Source organism: Mus pahari, chromosome 3 (genome assembly GCF_900095145.1).
Source record: "Mus pahari chromosome 3, PAHARI_EIJ_v1.1, whole genome shotgun sequence".
NCBI classification, from domain to species: Eukaryota; Metazoa; Chordata; class Mammalia; order Rodentia; family Muridae; genus Mus; species Mus pahari.
Genome location: NC_034592.1, coordinates 97,989,545 through 97,999,854, shown reverse-complemented (window position 1 = coordinate 97,999,854; position 10,310 = coordinate 97,989,545).

Below are 10,310 nucleotides of genomic sequence, written 5' to 3'. Positions count from 1 at the left end.
TGCATTTTTTAATTTTTTCCTTGAAAATTGTAATTGAAATTTTGATTACCAGTGTACTAATTTTGTAGAATGTTCTTAGCACTTTGTCCCTCTGTCTCTATATCACTCTCAGTTGTCCCTCCCTCCTCTCAAATTTCTATACTGTCCCTTTCTTCCATACTAATGATTTGATTATTATTATAAAATGTTTAACATAACACACACATATGTATTATCATATATATATATATATATATATATATATATATATATATATATATATACACATACATATATAAAAATAGCAGTAGTAGGCTCTCCACTGGGTCTACAGTATCTCTTGATAACTCAAGTGATTGGTAGTTGGCTACATTTACAGTATCAAGCACATTTCCTCTTATTGTGTGGACCTAAAGACAGCCTTTGGTAACACAAGATGCAAATGCCACTGTTCCAACACTAGTGATATCTGTCAGTCCTGTTATTGTTAGGATTCATAAGCTTTACAGCTGGGTGACAGCCCTCAGGAAAGAGGCTTCCTGGTCACTTCCAGCTCTGTTCCTCCACATCCTATGCCCAAATGATGTGGTGCCTTAACCAAGTGGGTCTTAGGTTCATGTTCTATGTGGCAACCAAGGGCAATATCAACATCCCATATTGTTTTGGGATATTCTTCTATTGTTCCAGTTCACAACCCAAGGGAGGGTTCGTATGCTTGGCACTAGCATTTCTGTTAAATTGTGCCAGGCTCTTAGAGGAAACATCATCACCTGATGTGGCATACATCCAATAACACCCCACAATGCCCATCTACAAACAAATGTATAATGCATAGTTTAATACTCTTATAAAATAATACATGTTCTGTGGCTTTTTAAAAATTTCTTGGTGTTGTGTATTTCCCTTTCCTTCCTCTCTTCCTGTACTCTGCTGAGAAACAATATATAATTCTGATAAAAATTTCTTTTTAAATTTTTTATTAGATATTTACTTTATTTACATTTCAAATGTTACCCCCTTTCCTGGTTTTCCTTTCAAAAACTCCTCCCTGCTTGCCAACCCACCCATTCCTGCTTTCTGGCCCTGGCATTCCCCTACATTGGAGCATATAACCTTCACAGGACCAAAGGCCTATCCTACCATAGATGACCAACTAGGCCATCCTCTGCTACATATGCAGCTGGAGCTGTGAGTCCCACCATGTGTACTCTTGGTTGGTGGTTTACTCCCTGGGAGTTCTGGGGGTACTAGTCAGTTCATATTGCTGTTCCTCCTATGGGGTAGCAAACCCCTTTAGATTCTTGGGTCCTTTCTCTAGCTCCTTCATTGGGGACCCTGTGCTAAATCCAATGGATGGCTGTGAGCATCCACTTCTGTATTTGTCAGGCACTGGCAGAGCCTCTCAGGAGACAGCTATATCAGGTTCCTGTCAGCAAGCACTTGTTGGCATCCACAAAAGTGTCTCAGTTTGGGTATTGTATATGGGATGGATTCCCAGGTGAGGCAGTCTCTGGATGGTCATTCCTTCAGTCTCTGCTTCACAGTTTGTCTCTATAACTCCTTACATGGTATTTTGTTCCCCCTTCTAAGAAGGATCGAAATATCCCTAAGAATGTTTGAAGTATCCACATTTTGTTCTTCCTTCCTCTTGAGTTACATGGGGTTTGTGAATTGTATCTTGGGTATTCTGAGCTTCTAGACTATTATCAACATTGGCACAGGGGAAATTTTCCTGAGCAGAATACCAATAGCTTATGCTCTAAAATCAAGAATTGACAAGTGGGACCTCATAAAATTGCTAAGTTTCTGTAAGGCAAAGGACATTATCAATAGGACAAAACGGCAACCAACAGATTGGGAAAAGATCTTTACCAATCCTACATCTGATAGAGGGCTAATATCCAATATATATATAAAGAACTCAAGAAGTTAGAATCCAGAAAACCAACTAACCCTATGAAAAAAATGGGATACAGAGCTAAACAAAGAATTCTCATCTGAGGAATACCAAATGGCTGAGATACACCTAAAAAAATGTTCAATGTCCTTAGTCATCTTGGAAATGCAAATCAAAACAACCCAGAGACTCCACCTTACATCAGTCAGAATGGCTAAGATCAAAAACTCAGGTGACTTCAGATGCTGGTGAGGTTGTGGATAAAGAGGAACACTCCTCAATTGCTGGTGGAACTGCAAGCTGGTACAACCACTCTGGAAATCAGTTTGGCGGTTCCTCAGAAAATTGGACAGAGTATTACCTGAGGATCCAGCAATACAATTCCTGGGCATATACCCAGATGTTCCAACTGCTAATAAGGACACATGCTCCACTATGTGCATAGCAGCCTTATTTATAACAGCCAGAAGGTGGAAAGAACTCAGATGTACTTCAACAGAAGAATGGATACAGAAAATGTGGTACATTTACACAATGGAGTACTATGTAGCTATTAAAAAACAATGAATTTATGAAATTCTTAGACAAATGGATGTATCTGGAGGATACCATCCTGAGTGAGGTACACAATCACAAGAAAAGAAAACACATGATATGCACTCATTGATAAGTGGATATTAGCCTAGAAGTTCAAAAAGTTTTCTTTAGAAAGCAGCTTAACTGTTCAGTCCTGCAACCTTTAGCAGTCTTTCTTGGTTCTGAAATTTGGAAATTTAAGTATAATGTAATGTAAAAGATTATTGTCTGGTTGTATCTATTTGGAATTCTAAATACTTCCTATACCTTTATGCCATTATTTTTGCATAGATTTAGGGAATGTTCTCTAATAAATTCATAGAAAGATTTTCTCTGCCTTTGGTTTGTTTCCTAGTCTCTACAGCCTCCTGAATCTCGTGTTTGGTCTCCTCTTTGTTTCCCAGAATTCCTGAAGGCTGTGGTCATTATTTACTGTTCTCTGTTTTTTCATTGGTACTTAGTTATAATAATTCTTCTATGTCTATGCTCTATGATAACTTTCTTCTGCCTGATCCCGTTCATGGTGATGCTTCCCACTGACTTAATTTATGATTATTGCTTTGTTGATTTGTGCTCAGTATCTGTTTGCTAAGTTTATTACACAAGCCTTAATTTCTTTACTTTATTTATCTGTTTATCTGAAACTCCTTTAAGATCATCCATAATCTTAAAAAGTAGACCTGCAAGTTCTTTGTTCCATATTTCGACCATTTATTTTTCTTTGAGACTAATTATTGACATATTATGAATAGATCTTTTGATCTTTGTCCTGATGGTATTGTTCCAGCCTTGTTAGAAGGGAATTTGGGTAATTCATCTTCTCCTTTAAGTTCTCTCTCAGTTGATTTTAACTGAAGACACATAATCATGTTTTCTTTCCTTAGTTTTTCCATGATCTATGTTGTCTGATTTCATTTCCTCTAACCCATAACCACCCTTATGCTTAAGAACTATCTCTTTTAAGTAGCATCTAGTCGTACTTTCAATCCAGTCTTCATGCCATTTACCTTTAAATTGAAGAGGGTTTTTGTTGTTGTTTTTGTTTTTTGTTTTTCAAGACAGGGTTTCTCTGTGTAGCCCTAGCTGTCCTAGAACTCACTCTGTAGACCAGGCTGGCCTTGAACTCAGAAATCTGCCTGCCTCTGCCTCCCAACTGCTAGGATTAAAGGCGTGTGCCACCACTGCCCAGCTGAAGATTACTTTTAATGTAATTGCTGATATGTTTGTGATAGAAGTTCATTGAGACAGATAGACATTTAGGCTTTGGTAACTGCTTTGGTGTGTTAATAAAGTTTTATGGTGATGTTTTATACTGCAAGTGATTTACAATAAGGTTCAAGGATGATCTTAATTTCTGATCCTCCTGCCTTTTCATTTCATTTAACATCATCCCAATATTCATTTCTATTAATCCATGCTTTATTCTCCCGGAGCACATTGCTAGTTACTGTTTTGTACAGGCAATAAACGTTTATATTTGTAAGTAATTTTACTCTTTTATTTCCATTTCACTCTTTCTTGGTTTTGTTCTTCATATTTAGAATCCCTGATTTGTTCTTGAGGTATTCAGGGAAGAATTCACTCACTCTCTTTTCCTTAGAAAATATATTTATCTTTAGAGAATGTTTTTGCTGAGTATGAAATTAGAGAAGACAATTTTTATTAGATAGTTTGAACATATCACTCCATTGTATTTTAATATTTCTATTGTTAACTCAACAAAAACTTTTATTGCATACCTTTGAAATTATGTATTTGTGCCTCCAAGTATTTCTGATCCCCCCCCCCATCTTTTCCTTTTATCGGTTTTATGGTAATAGACTCAGGTGAGTTTTCTTTTTGTCACTATCTACTGTGACATCTTTTCCCTTTTTTCTTTAGTTGCTTCTCTCCCATGTTTCTTCTCCCAGTCTTGCTGGTCTGCAGGTCCAGTTTAGGAATATCTCTGGAGGAGTCTGATGTTGTAGGCTTCCATATATTTTATTCACCAGATCTTATCACAAATACGTTCTGGTGTTGCTTTTGAGTCAGTAACCCCCACAGCAGCATCCATGCCCTATGTAGCCTGCCTGTCAGTCTCCTTCTTTCAGCTCTTACAGTTTCACAGCATCATCATTGCTACCCAATCCTTCTTTTTATAAATTCTTGCTCTTTGGAATTTAAAAATTCTTCAATATATCACCTATTTTAGACATATTAATCATAACTATTTTGAGGTAGTTAGATAATTTTTTTAAATGAACAATTTAGGGTTTTGTTTCCTGTCCTGTTTTGTATCATATGTCTTATTTATTTGTTAAGGTAATGCTAAATGTTGTGTTTATTAACTTGTTATTTCTCTGGAGAATGTGGCTGCTCTCGGTGCCTATTGTAAGGTTACCCAGTTATCCTCCAGGCAATCCTGAGATTCAGCTAAAGAGCTGGTAATGCTCACTCTGTCCTTTATTAAGTCACAATTTCTCATATATGGACAACTGAATTCCCCATTGAAACTATGGGCATTGAGGGGGGGTCAGAATTTTTTACTCTTGGATATTTCTACTGTAGTTCTTGTTCCTTAAGACTGTGAGACTGAGACTCTGCTCGGTCCTTCATTGGCTCTCTGCCTAGCTTCTTACTCTCTTATTTTAACCACTTAAGTAACTCATCAAGTAAATTCTGATTTCTCACTTAGAGAATAAACTTTGTTGTTGTTTTTATAGCCTTAACCAAATTTCATGGGTTGTGTCATTGGTTATTCCCATTTGGAATAGCCAAAAGATTAAAAAGTTTAATATTGGAAAAGAGTTAAGCCATCATCTCTGTTGGCTCCCCTCCCACACAGTGCAGAAATGCTTCCTGCAGCATCCTTGGCATATGCTCATCCGGTCTCAATTTGGATATCTTCAGCAAAGGAGCTCATCATTTCCTGAAACAATCCATTCTGTTGGACAACTCTATTTTAAAAATCCTTATGTTGAGCTAAAATATGCCTTTTTGTAACTTATACTCATTTACTCATTGTTTCAAATTTTCCTTCTGGAATTAGTCAAAACACGAGAACATTTCAGATAGCTGTGTTTAAAGCAGATCTAAATGGCATTCTGTGTGTGCATCCTGCTATTTTATTGCTTCCTTGTTTCAACTCATTGAACATATATTACTGAACTTGGACAAATAATTACAAGGACGTTTGGTAGTGTTTACAATATTCTCTTTGTAATATACAAATTCTTCTTATATTTTAAAGATAAAAAAGTTTGTGTAGTTAATTTGAGGTTAATACATAATATATGTATTCATATATTATATACACATTTGCATACACATTTTAACTTTTTAAAAATTGGTTCTTCTAGCTCAGGCTATCTAAAGACTTATAAGCTTCCTGCTTTAATCTTCCTACTGTTGGAAGTGAAGGTATGTATCCCATCCTTAGCTTGAATTTAATCATTTTTTATAGAAAAATGAAGGAAGTCTACCATATGTTTCCAAGGATGACATTCCATAACTACTTGTGGATATGTAAAGAAAATGAATCATTTGCCAAGATTCACAAAAAGTCCACAGAATGTATGTATATCATTGTTTAATTTTAGTTCCTGTGGGTTGTCTTTAAAGACTGCTGTTAATTATTAATAATAATAATCACCTAACAGTGAACATTTATTGAGTACTATGTGTGATTCATTTAACTTGCCTCTACATTGGACTGAAATTTTGCTCAGTAATAGCTTCCTCCTATTTCTGGAACTGTGACATCGACAGTTGAGGGTCGTGCTGTAAACAGTTACACTGAGACAATACATATAAATAGGAGTTATCCTGACAGACCTGGACTTACAGTCATTCCTTTTGTGTGAAGGTATGCTATATGTGTATAGTTGCAGGAGGAAGAAAGAAGAGGGTACAGGGTACTCAGGAGCTGGAGTTCCAGGAGGTAGTGATCCACTGTAGATGGATAATGGGAACCCAAGCCAATTCTTCAGTTCTCACATTATCTGGAACTATAATTTGATTAATTAATAATTTATAATTAGCTAAACAAAAGATGATCTCTACTGCCTGATGATCCATAAATACAGATGCAAATAGATAACAAATTGCTTCAAATAACACTGAACAGCAGAGTTATCACACACAAGTTACCATTTAACTTTGTCCTTCCATCCTGGCTCTTTTTCAAGTCGTGGACAGCATGAGTTTGTCTGTAAAATTTGGGCTTTTCTTCATAAACTGTCAAGAGTGGGGAAAAGACAATTGTCCTGTTCCACTCTCTCTCAGCTGAAGTGGAGACCAGTGTGAGTTGGTGACACTCAGAGGCCTACCTCAGGCAGACACTGCACTCAAGCTACTAGGAGCAGCATTAGAGTTTAGGAGAGAAGCCCCTTCAGTAATTTCTCCCCAACATGCAAAGCCCAGATAAAGAACAGAATAGGGAGTACCCACGATTCAGTCACTTCACAAAATGTCATATTTCTGAAACAGACAGCACAGTCCCAAAGGATTGCCCATTCTTACTCTAAGCAGCATCCTCGCCCATGTGTATCCAATGAGTGAGCTGGTGCTGATGATACCTGTTTTCCAATCTGATTAGCTTGAGTTTCATGGTACTGTAGTTAGACATCCTCCAATAATCCAAACCTATGTCTGAAGTTGAGTCTTTGAGCCAAAGCTGCTATGACAACAGAATTTTATTTTTCTCCTGAGCTCCAGAATCATGATTGCAAATGTTGGCTCAGGAGAAGTACTACTGACAGCTGAGGAAACAACCGCGACCTTCTTTTTTTACATTATTTTTTAAAAAGAGGCAGACAGAACTTTATGAATTAGAGGCCAGCCTGGTATACATAGTGACTTTCAGGAAAACCAGAGATACCTAGAGAAATCCTGTCAAAAAAATGCAAAAACAACAACCAAAACCAAAGGAAGGAAAGAAGGAAGGAAGGAAGGAAAGAAGCAAGCAAGCAAGCTTAAGCCCTTTAGCATTGATTCTGTCCCTAAGAAAAGGTTCACAATTTTCTCAACTCTCCTTAAAGCATTATCATAGGATAATATCTTAGCCTGTGCTGCCTTTCACCTTTCCCATATTCTGCCTTGTGTCCTTAACATCTCAGCCATCTTTCTTACATCCTGTCTGTACTCTTTCTGAAATTTTGTCCTGTTCTCTTTCATCTATTAGGCATTGTCAAGACCAATTCATGCACATCACATGCATGTGCACACACACATGAACACGCGTGCGCGCGCACACACACACACACACACACTGTGATGGGTTGAAAAACGTATTTTTTCATTCTTAGTCATTTTGCATCATGATGCCATTTTCTCTGTCCCCCACCACCCTCACCATAGCATTTTCTTTGTATCTAAAAGAGAACTGCCAAATTATAATCATGACACATCAATTAAGTTTCCTGATCTAGAATGAAATGAGTCTCACATGACTAACTGCTCATCTCTCATACCCATCTCAGGCCCCCCAAACCTGTCAAAAGGCCAAATTCCAATCAGACTTTAGTTCCCAGTTCCCAGTTTCCTCGCACACCTCCCTCTACAGTGAGTACTAAGGATGAGCTCATGCACATGACTTGAGTTCATAAAACATTTCCAAGTGCAGCTGGAATGCTTAACATTTGATTGTTACATAAATAACTGTTTGAGAACACTTGTGAGCTAGATAGTGTTAGTACCAGATGCTCCGCTAACATATTTTCAATGTCCACCTCACCCTCAGCATTCTACTGTGTTGGTGGCTCTTAATCTGCTTTTAGATAAGTAGGTATGAACTCCATCTCTGATGTCCATAACTTCATTGTGTAATTTATAGTGGTTATTATATTCAGTGTCCAATAATATAAATAACATAGGTCTCTATACATTTTCTCACACATGTCTTTTTAAAACACAGATATTTCAAGTCCTCCATTTTTATACCTCGGAGAAGAAGAAAAAGAATTTCCTATAGCCATAAGTGTATACTGTGAAGTCATTGATTTGCTAAATTATAGTCAGTCTAAGTTGTTTGGTGCCTCTTTACCAAGCAGGCAAGTTATTTTTGTCGAAAACACAAACCTCATAGCTTTCTCAGATCCAGCACTTCCCATAGCTAATGATATCTGCTTTATTGGTAAGATTATTTTGCTTCTGAGGTTTTCAAATAACATATACTTATATATGTTAATTACCATAAATATAAAACAATTAATCATGGACAATACATATGCATAGTAAACATATATGCACATACATAACCATATAAAAATATGTATATATTAAGCATGCATACATGTATGTATTAAACATGCGTATTATAAAAATCACATGTTTATAGTATAAACATATGTATATATTAAACGATGCTTATATACATATAAACATTTATACATATGCATTTGTATTTTTATTTAATTGTTTACATTTCTATTACCTTTTGGATATGCATTTCTTTAGGGGTGCACACATAGCATGGCAATTATGTGGCTAGAGGACAACTAGCAGGAGCCAGTTAACTCCTTCCACCTTATGGGGTTTGGGAGGCAATTTAGATCATCAGACATGGCAACAAGTAGCTTTTCCAATGATCCACCTTAACCCTGATTACATATTTGTAGAGAACAAATTTATATTTTAGAATGAGCTGATCTATTAGCTCATACATGTATCACGTAAACATTTATTTTTCTGGAACACTACAGAAGCATTTAATGTTCTTAAGTAGTTTTTCTTCATAGCTTCACTTTACAATTACCTCAACAAACTACACAAAACATATGGAATGTGTACATTTCTGCGTTCTGCTCACATTCAGTATGTTGACATATGTCTCATTTGCTTTATCATATGGATTCTTGTCACTCATTGAATATAGATATGGTCAGAGCACATGAAATTCATATATATCTATAAATATGCCAGCACAGCTTCCTTAAATTTTTTGAAAATTAGCAAATTACTCCTATGCCCTTCAGAGTTGACTACCTAAAAATAAATATTGTCTTATGTAGAAGTAAACTTTTTTTGTTTTTGTTTTTGTTTTGTTTTGTTTTTTACACTCTAGATTTTATACAGAAGTTGGAAATTTGGTCTTCAGTAGGTACTCTGGAGAAATGGTCCACTATTTAGAAGTGGGGCTCGGTGGAAGGCTCAGTAGGTAAGTTGCTCCTTTCTTTTTGTTCCTGACCATGAACTGAGTAATCTCACACTGCCAAGTCTTTGCCAACATCACCACCCAGGCCTCCTACTTACTGTGGGGCAAAATAAACCTTTCCTATTTTTGTAAGTTGATTATAAGATACCTGTTGGTGTTACAGGGAATATCTCGAATCACATAGGAAAGAGCAGTAGATAAAAGGAATGATTGAAGACAGGAAGTGATTTCTAGTCTCTTGCTTTAGGCTCACAGCTAAGATGCATGGCGCAATTCTGGAAGAGGAGAACCAATTAAATTCACTGTTGAATTGTTTTCCATGATAAGGAGTTTGTTTTATTTATATGCAATATTGTAAAAATTATTTTCACAACATACTGTATAATAGACTTCAAGCTCATCTTCAAGGTACAGAGGAAAAAATGTTCATGAAGTTAGCAAGAGTAGTCTAATTAGCATTCTTATAGAATGAGCTGCAGATTTACTGGAGACTTACTGAAGAGAAAAATACCAGAGCCCCAGACTAGCACATCAATCTTTTGAGGCTGCCTGACACTCTTGAAGAAGATTTCCCGGCACAGAAAGCATATTGCTGTCTTAAGGCTGTGGCCCTGGGTCAGTGCGTAGTAAGAACAAAAGATGAGCAGTCTTGAGAGGAAACAGCTGGCTAAGGGGATTCCAAGTGCGCACATGTTAAAGGCTGACTGTTCCAACCACATCATTACT